The sequence below is a fragment of the Gorilla gorilla genome, chromosome 12 (genome assembly GCF_029281585.2).
Source record: "Gorilla gorilla gorilla isolate KB3781 chromosome 12, NHGRI_mGorGor1-v2.1_pri, whole genome shotgun sequence".
NCBI classification, from domain to species: Eukaryota; Metazoa; Chordata; class Mammalia; order Primates; family Hominidae; genus Gorilla; species Gorilla gorilla.
The window spans coordinates 10,027,710-10,041,863 of record NC_073236.2 but is presented as its reverse complement, the minus strand read 5'-3'; positions in this window follow the sequence as shown (position 1 = coordinate 10,041,863).

The window sequence follows — 14,154 nt, the reverse complement described above, 5'->3', positions numbered from 1 at the left end:
CGTTCCGTTCCGTTGTGTTCCGTTCCATTCTACTCGGGTTGATTCCATTCTATTCCATTCCATTCCAATCCATTCCATTCCATTCCATTCCATTCCATTCCATTCCATTCCATTGAATTCCATTCCATTCCATTCCATTCCATTCCATTCCATTGAATTCCATTCCATTCCATTCCATTCCATGGAATTCCGTTCCATTCCATTCCATTCCGTTCCGTTCCGTCCCGTTCCGTTCCGTTCCGTTCCGTTGCGTTCCGTTCCGTTCTACTCGGGTTGATTCCATTCTATTCCATTCCATTCCATTCGATTCCATTCGATTCCATTCGATTCCACTCCATTCCATTCCATAGAATTCCATTCCATTCCATTCCATTCCATTGAATTCCATTCCATTCCATTCCATTCCATTCCATTCCATTCCATTCCATTCCATTCTACTGGTGTCCATTCCATTCCATTCCATTCCATTCCATTCCATTCCATTCCTTTCCATTCCATTGCATTCCATTGCATTCCATTCCATTCCATTCCATTCCATTCCATTCCATTCCATTCCACTCCACTCCACTCCACTCCACTCCATTCCACTCCACTCCACTCCGGTACATTCCATTCCATTCCATTCCATTCCATTCCATTCCATTCCGTGCTATTCGGGTACATTCCGTTCCGTTCCATTCCATTCCATTCCATTCCATTCCGTTCCAGTGCACTCTACTCCACTCCACTCCACTCCACTCCACTCCGGTACATTCCATTCCATTCCATTCCATTTCCATTCCCATTCCATTTCCATTCCCGTTCCATTTCCATTCCCGTTCCATTTCCGTTCCCGTTCCATTTCCATTCCCGTTCCATTTCCATTCCCTTTCCATTTCCATTTCATTCCATTCCGTTCTGCTCGGGTACATTCCATTCCATTCCATTGCATTCCATTCCGTTCTGCTCCTGTCCATTCCATTCCATTCCATTCCGTTCCATTCCGTTCTACTCGGGTAGATTCCATTCCATTCCATTCCATTCCATTCCATTCCATTCCATTCCATTCCATTCTACTGGTGTCCATTCCATTCCATTCCATTCCATTCCATTCCATTCCATTCCATTCCATTCCATTCCATTCCATTCTACTCGGGTTGATTCCATTCTATTCCATTCCATTCCATTCGATCCCATTCGATTCCATTCGATTCCGTTCCATTCCATTCCATTCCATTCCATTCCATTGAATTCCATTCCATTCCATTCCATTGAATTCCGTTCCATTCCATTCCATTCCGTTCCGTTCCGTCCCGTTCCATTCCATTCCGTTCCGTTGCGTGCCGTTCTGTTCTACTCGGGATGATTCCATTCTATTCCATTCCATTCCATTCCATTCCATTCGATTCCAATTGATTCCATTCGATTCCATTCGATTCCATTCCATTCCATTCCATTGAATTCCATTCCGTTCCACTCCATTCCATTCCATTCCATTGAATTCCATTCCAATCCGTTCCATTCCATTCCATTCCATTGAATTCCATTCCATTCCATTCCATTCCATTCCATTGAATTCCATTCCATTCCATTCCATTCCATTCCATTGAATTCCATTCCATTCCATTCCATAGAATTCCGTTCCATTACTTTCCATTCCATTCCATTCCATTCCTTTCCATTCCATTTGAATTCCATTCCATTCCATTCCATTCCATTCTATTCCATTCCATTCCATTCCATTCCGTTCCATTCCATTCTACTCGGGTTGATTGCATTCTATTCCATTCCATTCCATTCGATTCCATTCGATTCCATTCGATTCCATTCGATTCCATTCCATTCCATTCCATTCCATTCCATTCCATTGAATTCCCTTCCATTCCATTCCATTCCATTCCATTGAATTCCATTCCATTCCATTCCATTGCATTCCATTCCATTCCATTCCATTCCATTCCATTCCATTCCATTCCATTCCATTGAATTCCATTCCATTCCATTCCATTCCATTGAATTCCGTTCCTTTCCATTCCATTCCGTTCCGTTCCGTTCCGTTCCGTTCCGTTCCGTTCCGTTGCGTTCCGTTCCGTTCCGTTGCGTTCCGTTCCGTTCTACTCGGGTTGATTCCACTCCATTCCATTCCATTCCATTCCATTCCATTCCATTCCATTCCATTCCATTCCAGTCCATTCCATTCCATTCCATTCCATTCCATTTCATTGCATTCCATTCCATTCCATTCCATTCCATTCCATTCCTTTCCATTCCATTCCATTCCATTCCATTCCATTCCATTCCTTTCTACTCGTGTTGATTCCATTCCATTCCATTCCATTCCATTCCATTCCATTCCATTCCATTCCGTTCCATTCCATTCCATTCCCTTCCATTCCATTCCATTCCAATCCAATCCATTCTACTCGGGTTTATTCCATTCAATTCCATTCCATTCCATTCCATTCCTTTCCCTTCCATTCCATTCCATTCGGTTCCATTCGATTCCATTCGATTCCATTCCATTTCACTCCATTCCATTCCGTTCCGTTCCGTTCCGTTCCATTCCGTTCCGTTCCGTTCCGTTCCATTCCGTTGCATTCCATTCGGTTCCATTCGATTCCATTCGATTCCATTCCATTCCATTCCATTCCATTCCATTCCATTCCATTCCATTCCATTCCATTCCATTCCGTTCTACTCGGGTCCACTCCATTCCATTCCATTCCATTCTATTCCATTCGATTCCATTCGATTCCATTCCATTCGATTCCATTCCAATCCATTCCATTCCAATCCATTCCATTCTACTTGGGTTGATTCCATTCCATTGCATTCCATTCCATTCCATGCCCTTCCATTCCATTCCATTCGGTTCCGTTCGATTCCATTCGATTCCATTCCATTTCACTCCATTCCATTCCATTCCGTTCCGTTCCGTTCCGTTCCGTTCGGTTCCGTTCCGTTCTATTCGGGTTGATTCCATTCTATTCCACTCCACTCCATTCGATTCCTTTCGATTCCATTCGATTCCATTCCATTCCATTCCATTCCATTCCATTCCATTCCAATCCATTCCATTCTACTCGGGTTGATTCCATTCCATTCCATTCCGTTCCATTCCATTCCATTCCATTCCATTCCATTCCATTCCATTCCATTCCATTCCATTCCATTCGATTCCATTCCATTCCATTCCATTCCATTCCATTCCATTCCATTCAATTCCATTCCATTCCATTCCGTTCTACTCGGGTTCATTCCATTCCATTCCATTCCATTCCATTCTATTCCATGGAATTCCATTCGATTCCATTCCATTCCATTCCATTCCATTGCATTCCATTCCATTCCATTGCATTCCATTCCATTCCGTTTTACTCGGGTTGATTCCATTCCATTCCTTTCCATTCCATTCCATTCCATTCCGTTCTACTCGGGTTGATTCCATTCCATTCCATTCCATTCCATTCAATTCCATTCCATTCCATTCCATTCCATTCCATTCCATTCCGTTCGATTCCATTTCATTCCATTCCATTCCATTCCATTCCAATCCATTCCATTCTACTCGGGTTGATTCCATTCCATTCCATTCCATTCCATTCTATTCCATTCGATTCCATTCGATTCCATTTCATTCCATTCCATTCCATTCCATTCCAATCCATTCCATTCTACTCGAGTAGATTCCATTCCATTCCATTCTATTCCATTCCTTTCCCTTCCATTCCATTCCATTCAGTTCCATTCGTTTCCATTCGATTCCACTCCATTTCACTGCATTCCATTCCGTTCCGTTCCGTTCCGTTCTGTTCCATTCTATTCGGGTTGATTCCATTCTATTCCACTCCATTCCCTTCGATTCCATTCGATTCCATTCGATTCCATTCCATTCCATTCCATTCCATTCCATTCCATTCCATTCCCTTCCCTTCGCTTCTATTCTATTGAATTCCATTCCATTCCATTCCATTCCATTCGATTCCATTCGATTCCAATCGATTCCATTCGATTGCATTCGATTCCATTCGTTGCCATTCCATTCCATTCCATTGAATTCCATTCCGTTCCATTCCATTCCATTCCATTCCATTGAATTCCATTCCATTCCATTCCATTCCTTTCCATTCCATTGAATTCCATTCCATTCCATTCCATTCCATTCCATTCCATTCCATTGAATTCCATTCCATTCCATTCCATAGAATTCCGTTCCATTCCATTCCATTCCATTCCATTCCATTCCATTCCATTGAATTCCATTCCATTCCATTCCATAGAATTCCGTTCCATTCCATTCCATTCCATTCCATTCCATTCCATTCCATTGAATTCCATTCCGTTCCATTCCATTCCATTGAATTCCGTTCCATTCCACTCCATTCCATTCCGTTCCGTTCCGTTCCGTTCCGTTCCGTTCCGTTGCGTTCCGCTCCGTTCTACTCGGGTTGATTCCATTCTATTCCATTCCAGTCCATTCGATCCCATTCGATTCCATTCGATTCCACTCCATTCCATTCCATAGAATTCCATTCCATTCCATTCCATCCCATTCCATTCCACTGAATTCCATTCCATTCCATTCCATTCCATTCCACTCCATTGAATTCCATTCCATTCCATTCCATTCCATGGAATTCCATTCCATTCCATTCCATTCCATGGAAATCCATTCCATTCCATTCCATTCCATTCCATTCCATAGAATTCCATTCCATTCCATTCCATTCCATTGAATTCCGTTCCATTCCGTTCCATTCCGTTCCGTTCCGTTCCGTTCCGTTGCGTTCCGTTCCGTTCCGTTGTGTTCCGTTCCGTTCTACTCGGGTTGATTCCATTCTATTCCATTCCATTCCAATCCATTCCATTCCATTCCATTGAATTCCATTCCATTCCATTCCATTCCATTCCATTCCATTCCATTCCATTGAATTCCATTCCATTCCATTCCATTCCATTCCATTCCATTGAATTCCATTCCATTCCATTCCATTCCATGGAACTCCGTTCCATTCCATTCCATTCCGTTCCGTTCCGTCCCGTTCCGTTCCGTTCCGTTCCGTTCCGTTCCGTTCCGTTCTACTCGGGTTGATTCCATTCTATTCCATTCCATTCCATTCGATTCCATTCGATTCCATTCGATTCCACTCCATTCCATTCCATAGAATTCCATTCCATTCCATTCCATTCCATTGAATTCCATTCCATTCCATTCCATTCCATAGAATTCCATTCCATTCCATTCCATTCCATTGAATTCCATTCCATTCCATTCCATTCCATTCCATTCCATTCCATTCCATTCCATTCCATTCTACTGGTGTCCATTCCATTCCATTCCATTCCATTCCATTCCATTCCATTCCATTCCATTCCTTTCCATTCCATTTCATTCCATTGCATTCCATTCCATTCCATTCCGTTCCATTCCATTCCATTCCACTCCACTCCACTCCACTCCACTCCATTCCACTCCACTCCACTCCGGTACATTCCATTCCATTCCATTCCATTCCATTCCATTCCATTCCATTCCGTGCTTCTCGGGTACATTCCGTTCCGTTCCATTCCATTCCATTCCATTCCATTCCGTTCCAGTGCACTCTACTCCACTCCACTCCACTCCACTCCACTCCGGTACATTCCATTCCATTCCATTCCATTCCATTCCATTCCGTGCTTCTCGGGTACATTCCGTTCCGTTCCATTCCATTCCATTCCATTCCATTCCGTTCCAGTGCACTCTACTCCACTCCACTCCACTCCACTCCACTCTGGTACATTCCATTCCATTCCATTCCATTCCATTTCCATTCCCATTCCATTTCCATTCCCGTTCCATTTCCATTCCCGTTTCTTTTCCATTCCCGTTCCATTTCCATTCCAGTTCCATTACCATTCCCGTTCCATTTCCATTCCCGATCCATTTCCATTCCCGTTCCATTTCCATTCCCGTTCCATTTCCATTCCCGTTCCATTACCATTCCCGTTCCATTTCCGTTCCCGTTCCGTTTCCGTTCCCGTTCCATTTCCGTTCTCGTTCCGTTTCCGTTCCCGTTCCATTTCCATTCCCGTTCCATTTCCGTTCCCGTTCCATTTCCATTCCCGTTCCATTTCCATTCCCTTTCCATTTCCATTTCATTCCATTCCGTTCTGCTCGGGTACATTCCATTCCATTCCATTGCATTCCATTCCGTTCTGCTCCTGTCCATTCCATTCCATTCCATTCCGTTCCATTCCGTTCTACTCGGGTAGATTCCATTCCATTCCATTCCATTCCATTCCATTCCATTCCATTCCATTCCATTCTACTGGTGTCCATTCCATTCCATTCCATTCCATTCCATTCAATTCCATTCCATTCCATTCCATTCCATTGAATTCCATTCCATTCCATTCCATTCAATTGAATTCCGTTCCATTCCATTCCATTCCGTTCCGTTCCGTCCCGTTCCGTTCCGTTCCGTTCCGTTCCGTTGCGTTCCGTTCCGTTCTACTCGGGTTGATTAAATTCTATTCCATTCCATTCTATTCGATTCCATTCGATTCCAATCGATTCCATTCCATTCCATTCCATTCCATTGAATTCCATTCCATTCCATTCCATTCCATTGAATTCCATTCCATTCCATTCCATTCCATTCCATTCCATTCCATTCCATTCCATTCCATTCTACTGGTGTCCATTCCATTCCATTCCATTCCATTCCATTCCATTCCATTCCATTCCATTCCATTCCTTTCCATTCCATTGCATTCCATTGCATTCCATTCCATTCCATTCCGTTCCATTCCATTCCATTCCACTCCACTCCACTCCACTCCACTCCATTCCACTCCACTCCACTCCGGTACATTCCATTCCATTCCATTCCATTCCATTCCATTCCATTCCATTCCATTCCGTGCTTCTCGGGTACATTCCGTTCCGTTCCATTCCATTCCATTCCATTCCATTCCGTTCCAGTGCACTCTACTCCACTCCACTCCACTCCACTCCACTCCGGTACATTCCATTCCATTCCATTCCATTCCATTCCATTCCGTGCTTCTCGGGTACATTCCGTTCCGTTCCATTCCATTCCATTCCATTCCATTCCGTTCCAGTGCACTCTACTCCACTCCACTCCACTCCACTCCACTCTGGTACATTCCATTCCATTCCATTCCATTCCATTTCCATTCCCATTCCATTTCCATTCCCGTTCCATTTCCATTCCCGTTTCTTTTCCATTCCCGTTCCATTTCCATTCCAGTTCCATTACCATTCCCGTTCCATTTCCATTCCCGATCCATTTCCATTCCCGTTCCATTTCCATTCCCGTTCCATTTCCATTCCCGTTCCATTACCATTCCCGTTCCATTTCCGTTCCCGTTCCGTTTCCGTTCCCGTTCCATTTCCGTTCTCGTTCCGTTTCCGTTCCCGTTCCATTTCCATTCCCGTTCCATTTCCGTTCCCGTTCCATTTCCATTCCCGTTCCATTTCCATTCCCTTTCCATTTCCATTTCATTCCATTCCGTTCTGCTCGGGTACATTCCATTCCATTCCATTGCATTCCATTCCGTTCTGCTCCTGTCCATTCCATTCCATTCCATTCCGTTCCATTCCGTTCTACTCGGGTAGATTCCATTCCATTCCATTCCATTCCATTCCATTCCATTCCATTCCATTCCATTCCATTCCATTCTACTGGTGTCCATTCCATTACATTCCATTCCATTCCATTCCATTCCATTCCATTCCATTCCATTCCATTGAATTCCATTCCATTCCATTCCATTCAATTGAATACCGTTCCATTCCATTCCATTCCGTTCCGTTCCGTCCCGTTCCGTTCCGTTCCGTTCCGTTCCGTTGCGTTCCGTTCCGTTCTACTCGGGTTGATTAAATTCTATTCCATTCCATTCTATTCGATTCCATTCGATTCCAATCGATTCCATTCGATTCCATTCGATTCCATTGAATTCCATTCCATTCCATTCGATTCCATTGAATTCCATTCCATTCCATTCCATTCCATTCCATTCCATTCCATTCCATTCCATTCTACTGGTGTCCATTCCATTCCATTCCATTCCATTCCATTCCATTCCATTCCATTCCTTTCCATTCCATTGCATTCCATTGCATTCCATTCCATTCCATTCCGTTCCATTCCATTCCATTCCACTCCACTCCACTCCACTCCACTCCATTCCACTCCACTCCACTCCGGTACATTCCATTCCATTCCATTCCATTCCATTCCATTCCGTGCTTCTGGGGTACATTCCGTTCCGTTCCATTCCATTCCATTCCATTCCATTCCGTTCCAGTGCACTCTACTCCACTCCACTCCACTCCACTCCACTCCGGTACATTCCATTCCATTCCATTCCATTCCATTCCATTCCGTGCTTCTCGGGTACATTCCGTTCCGTTCCATTCCATTCCATTCCATTCCATTCCGTTCCAGTTCACTCTACTCCACTCCACTCCACTCCACTCCACTCTGGTACATTCCATTCCATTCCATTCCATTCCATTTCCATTCCCATTCCATTTCCATTCCCGTTCCATTTCCATTCCCGTTTCTTTTCCATTCCCGTTCCATTTCCATTCCAGTTCCATTACCATTCCCGTTCCATTTCCATTCCCGATCCATTTCCATTCCCGTTCCATTTCCATTCCCTTTCCATTTCCATTTCATTCCATTCCGTTCTGCTCGGGTACATTCCATTCCATTCCATTGCATTCCATTCCGTTCTGCTCCTGTCCATTCCATTCCATTCCATTCCGTTCCATTCCGTTCTACTCGGGTAGATTCCATTCCATTCCATTCCATTCCATTCCATTCCATTCCATTCTACTGGTGTCCATTCCATTCCATTCCATTCCATTCCATTCCATTCCATTCCATTCCATTGAATTCCATTCCATTCCATTCCATTCAATTGAATTCCGTTCCATTCCATTCCATTCCGTTCCGTTCCGTCCCGTTCCGTTCCGTTCCGTTCCGTCCCGTTCCGTTCCGTTCCGTTCCGTTCCGTTGCGTTCCGTTCCGTTCTACTCGGGTTGATTAAATTCTATTCCATTCCATTCTATTCGATTCCATTCGATTCCAATCGATTCCATTCGATTCCATTCGATTCCATTGAATTCCATTCCATTCCATTCCATTCCATTGAATTCCATTCCATTCCATTCCATTCCATTCCATTCCATTCCATTCCATTCCATTCTACTGGTGTCCATTCCATTCCATTCCATTCCATTCCATTCCATTGCATTCCATTCCTTTCCATTCCATTGCATTCCATTGCATTCCATTCCATTCCATTCCGTTCCATTCCATTCCATTCCACTCCACTCCACTCCACTCCACTCCATTCCACTCCACTCCACTCCGGTACATTCCATTCCATTCCATTCCATTCCATTCCATTCCATTCCATTCCATTCCATTCCGTGCTTCTCGGGTACATTCCGTTCCGTTCCATTCCATTCCATTCCATTCCATTCCGTTCCAGTGCACTCTACTCCACTCCACTCCACTCCACTCCACTCCGGTACATTCCATTCCATTCCATTCCATTCCATTCCATTCCATTCCGTGCTTCTCGGGTACATTCCGTTCCGTTCCATTCCATTCCATTCCATTCCATTCCATTCCGTTCCAGTGCACTCTACTCCACTCCACTCCACTCCACTCCACTCTGGTACATTCCATTCCATTCCATTCCATTCCATTTCCATTCCCATTCCATTTCCATTCCCGTTCCATTTCCATTCCCGTTTCTTTTCCATTCCCGTTCCATTTCCATTCCAGTTCCATTACCATTCCCGTTCCATTTCCATTCCCGATCCATTTCCATTCCCGTTCCATTTCCATTCCCGTTCCATTTCCATTCCCGTTCCATTACCATTCCCGTTCCATTTCCGTTCCCGTTCCGTTTCCGTTCCCGTTCCATTTCCGTTCTCGTTCCGTTTCCGTTCCCGTTCCATTTCCATTCCCGTTCCATTTCCGTTCCCGTTCCATTTCCATTCCCGTTCCATTTCCATTCCCTTTCCATTTCCATTTCATTCCATTCCGTTCTGCTCGGGTACATTCCATTCCATTCCATTGCATTCCATTCCGTTCTGCTCCTGTCCATTCCATTCCATTCCATTCCGTTCCATTCCGTTCTACTCGGGTAGATTCCATTCCATTCCATTCCATTCCATTCCATTCCATTCCATTCCATTCCATTCCATTCCATTCCATTCCATTCCATTCTACTGGTGTCCATTCCATTCCATTCCATTCCATTCCATTCCATTCCATTCCATTCCATTGAATTCCATTCCATTCCATTCCATTCAATTGAATTCCGTTCCATTCCATTCCATTCCGTTCCGTTCCGTCCCGTTCCGTTCCGTTCCGTTCCGTTCCGTTGCGTTCCGTTCCGTTCTACTCGGGTTGATTAAATTCTATTCCATTCCATTCTATTCGATTCCATTCGATTCCAATCGACTCCATTCGATTCCATTCGATTCCATTGAATTCCATTCCATTCCATTCCATTCCATTGAATTCCGTTGCATTATATTCCATTCCGTCCGTTCCGTCCCGTTCCGTTCCGTTCCGTTCCGTTGCGTGCCGTTCCGTTCTACTCGGGTTGATTCCATTCCATTCCATTCCATTCCATTCCATTCCATTCCATTGAATTCCATTCCATTCCATTCCATTCCGTTCTACTCGGGTTGATTCCATTCTATTCCATTCCATTCCATTCGATCTCATTCGATTCCATTCGATTCCATTCGATTCCACTCCATTCCATTCCATTGAATTCCATTCCATTCCATTCCATTCCATTCCATTCCATTGAATTCCATTCCATTCCATTCCATTCCATTCCATTCCATTCCATTCCATTCCATTGAATACCATTCCATTCCATTGAATTCCATTCCATTCCATTCCATTCCATTCCATTCCATTCCATTCCATTCCATTGAATTCCATTCCATTCCATTCCATTCCATTCCATTCCATTGAATTCCATTCCATTCCATTCCATTCCATGGAATTCCGTTCCATTCCATTCCATTCCGTTCCGTTCCGTCCCGTTCCGTTCCGTTCCGTTCCGTTGCGTTCCGTTCCGTTCTACTCGGGTTGATTCCATTCTATTCCATTCCATTCCATTCGATTCCATTCGATTCCATTCGATTCCACTCCATTCCATTCCATAGAATTCCATTCCATTCCATTCCATTCCATTGAATTCCATTCCATTCCATTCCATTCCATAGAATTCCATTCCATTCCATTCCATTCCATTGAATTCCATTCCATTCCATTCCATTCCATTCCATTCCATTCCATTCCATTCCATTCCATTCCATTCTACTGGTGTCCATTCCATTCCATTCCATTCCATTCCATTCCATTCCATTCCATTCCATTCCATTCCTTTCCATTCCATTGCATTCCATTGCATTCCATTCCATTCCATTCCGTTCCATTCCATTCCATTCCACTCCACTCCACTCCACTCCACTCCATTCCACTCCACTCCACTCCGGTACATTCCATTCCATTCCATTCCATTCCATTCCATTCCATTCCATTCCGTGCTTCTAGGGTACATTCCGTTCCGTTCCATTCCATTCCATTCCATTCCATTCCGTTCCAGTGCACTCTACTCCACTCCACTCCACTCCACTCCACTCCGGTACATTCCATTCCATTCCATTCCATTCCATTCCATTCCATTCCATTTCCATTCCCATTCCATTTCCATTCCCGTTCCATTTCCATTCCCGTTTCTTTTCCATTCCCGTTCCATTTCCATTCCAGTTCCATTACTATTCCCGTTCCATTTCCATTCCCGATCCATTTCCATTCCCGTTCCTTTTCCATTCCCGTTCCATTTCCATTCCCGTTCCGTTACCATTCCCGTTCCATTTCCGTTCCCGTTCCGTTTCCGTTCCCGTTCCATTTCCGTTCTCGTTCCGTTTCCGTTCCCGTTCCATTTCCATTCCCGTTCCATTTCCGTTCCCGTTCCATTTCCATTCCCGTTCCATTTCCATTCCCTTTCCATTTCCATTTCATTCCATTCCGTTCTGCTCGGGTACATTCCATTCCATTCCTTTGCATTCCATTCCGTTCTGCTCCTGTCCATTCCATTCCATTCCATTCCGTTCCATTCCGTTCTACTCGGGTAGATTCCATTCCATTCCATTCCATTCCATTCCATTCCATTCCATTCCATTCCATTCCATTCTACTGGTGTCCATTCCATTCCATTCCATTCAATTCCATTCCATTCCATTCCATTCCATTGCATTCCATTCCATTCCATTCCATTCCATTCCATTCCGTTCCGTTCTACTCGGTTACATTCCATTCAATTCCATTCCATTCCGTTCTACTCGGGTAGATTCCATTCCATTCCATTCCATTCCTTTCCATTCCATTGCATTCCATTGCATTGCATTGCACTCAATTCCATTCCATTCCATTCCATTCCATTCCATTCCATTCCGTTCTGTTCAACTCGGTTACATTCCATTCAATTACATTCCATTCCGTTCTACTCGGTTACATTCCATTAAATTCCATTCCATTCCATTCCAATCCATTCCATTCCATTCCATTCCGTTCTACTCGGGTGCATTCCATTCCATTCCATTCCATTCCATTCCATTACATTCCATTCCATTCCGTTCTACTTTGTTACATTCCATTCCATTCCATTCCATTCCATTCCATTCCATTCCATTCCATTCCATTCCATTCCGTTCTACTCGGGTTGATTCCACTCTATTCCATTCCATTCTATTCCATTCCATTCCACCCCATTCCATTCCATTGAATTCCATTCCATTCCATTCCATTCCATTCCATTCCATTCCATGGAATTCCATTCCATTCCATTCCATTCCATTCCATTGAATTCCATTCCATTCCATTCCATTCAATTGAATTCCGTTCCATTCCATTCCATTCCGTTCCGTTCCGTCCCGTTCCGTTCCGTTCCGTTGCGTTCCGTTCCGTTCTACTCGGGTTGATTAAATTCTATTCCATTCCATTCTATTCGATTCCATTCGATTCCAATCGATTCCATTCGATTCCATTCGATTCCATTGAATTCCATTCCATTCCATTCCATTCCATTGAATTCCGTTGCATTATATTCCATTCCGTTCCGTTCCGTCCCGTTCCGTTCCGTTCCGTTCCGTTGCGTGCCGTTCCGTTCTACTCGGGTTGATTCCATTCCATTCCATTCCATTCCATTCCATTCCATTCCATTCCATTCCATTGAATTCCATTCCATTCCATTCCATTCCATTCCATTCCATTCCATTCCATTCCATTCCGTTCTACTCGGGTTGATTCCATTCTATTCCATTCCATTCCATTCGATCTCATTCGATTCCATTCGATTCCATTCGATTCCACTCCATTCCATTCCATTGAATTCCATTCCATCCCATTCCATTCCATTCCATTCCATTGAATTCCATTCCATTCCATTCCATTCCATTCCATTCCATTCCATTCCATTCCATTCCATTCCATTCCATTGAATTCCATTCCATTCCATTGAATTCCATTCCATTCCATTCCATTCCATTGAATTCCGTTCCATTCCATTCCATTCCATTCCATTCCATTGAATTCCATTCCATTCCATTCCATAGAATTCCGTTCCATTCCATTCCATTCCATTCCATTCCATTCCATTCCATTCCATTCCATTGAATTCAATTCCATTCCATTCCATTCCTTTCCATTGAATTCCATTCTGTTCCATTCCATTCCTTTGAATTCCGTTCCATTCCATTCCATTCCATTCCTTTCCGTTCCGTTCCGTTCCGTTCCGTTCCGTTGCGTTCCGCTCCGTTTTACTCGGGTTGATTCCATTCTATTCCATTCCATTCCATTCGATCCCATTCGATTCCATTCGATTCCATTCGATTCCATTCGATTCCACTCCATTCCATTCCATAGAATTCCATTCCATTCCATTCCATTTGAATTCCATTCCATTCCATTCCATTCCATTCCATTCCATTCCATTCCATTCCATTCCATTGAATTCCATTCCATCCCATTCCATTCCATTGAATTCCGTTCCTTTCCATTCCATTCCGTTCCGTTCCGTTCCGTTCCGTTCCGTTGCGTTCCGTTCCGTTCCGTTGCGTTC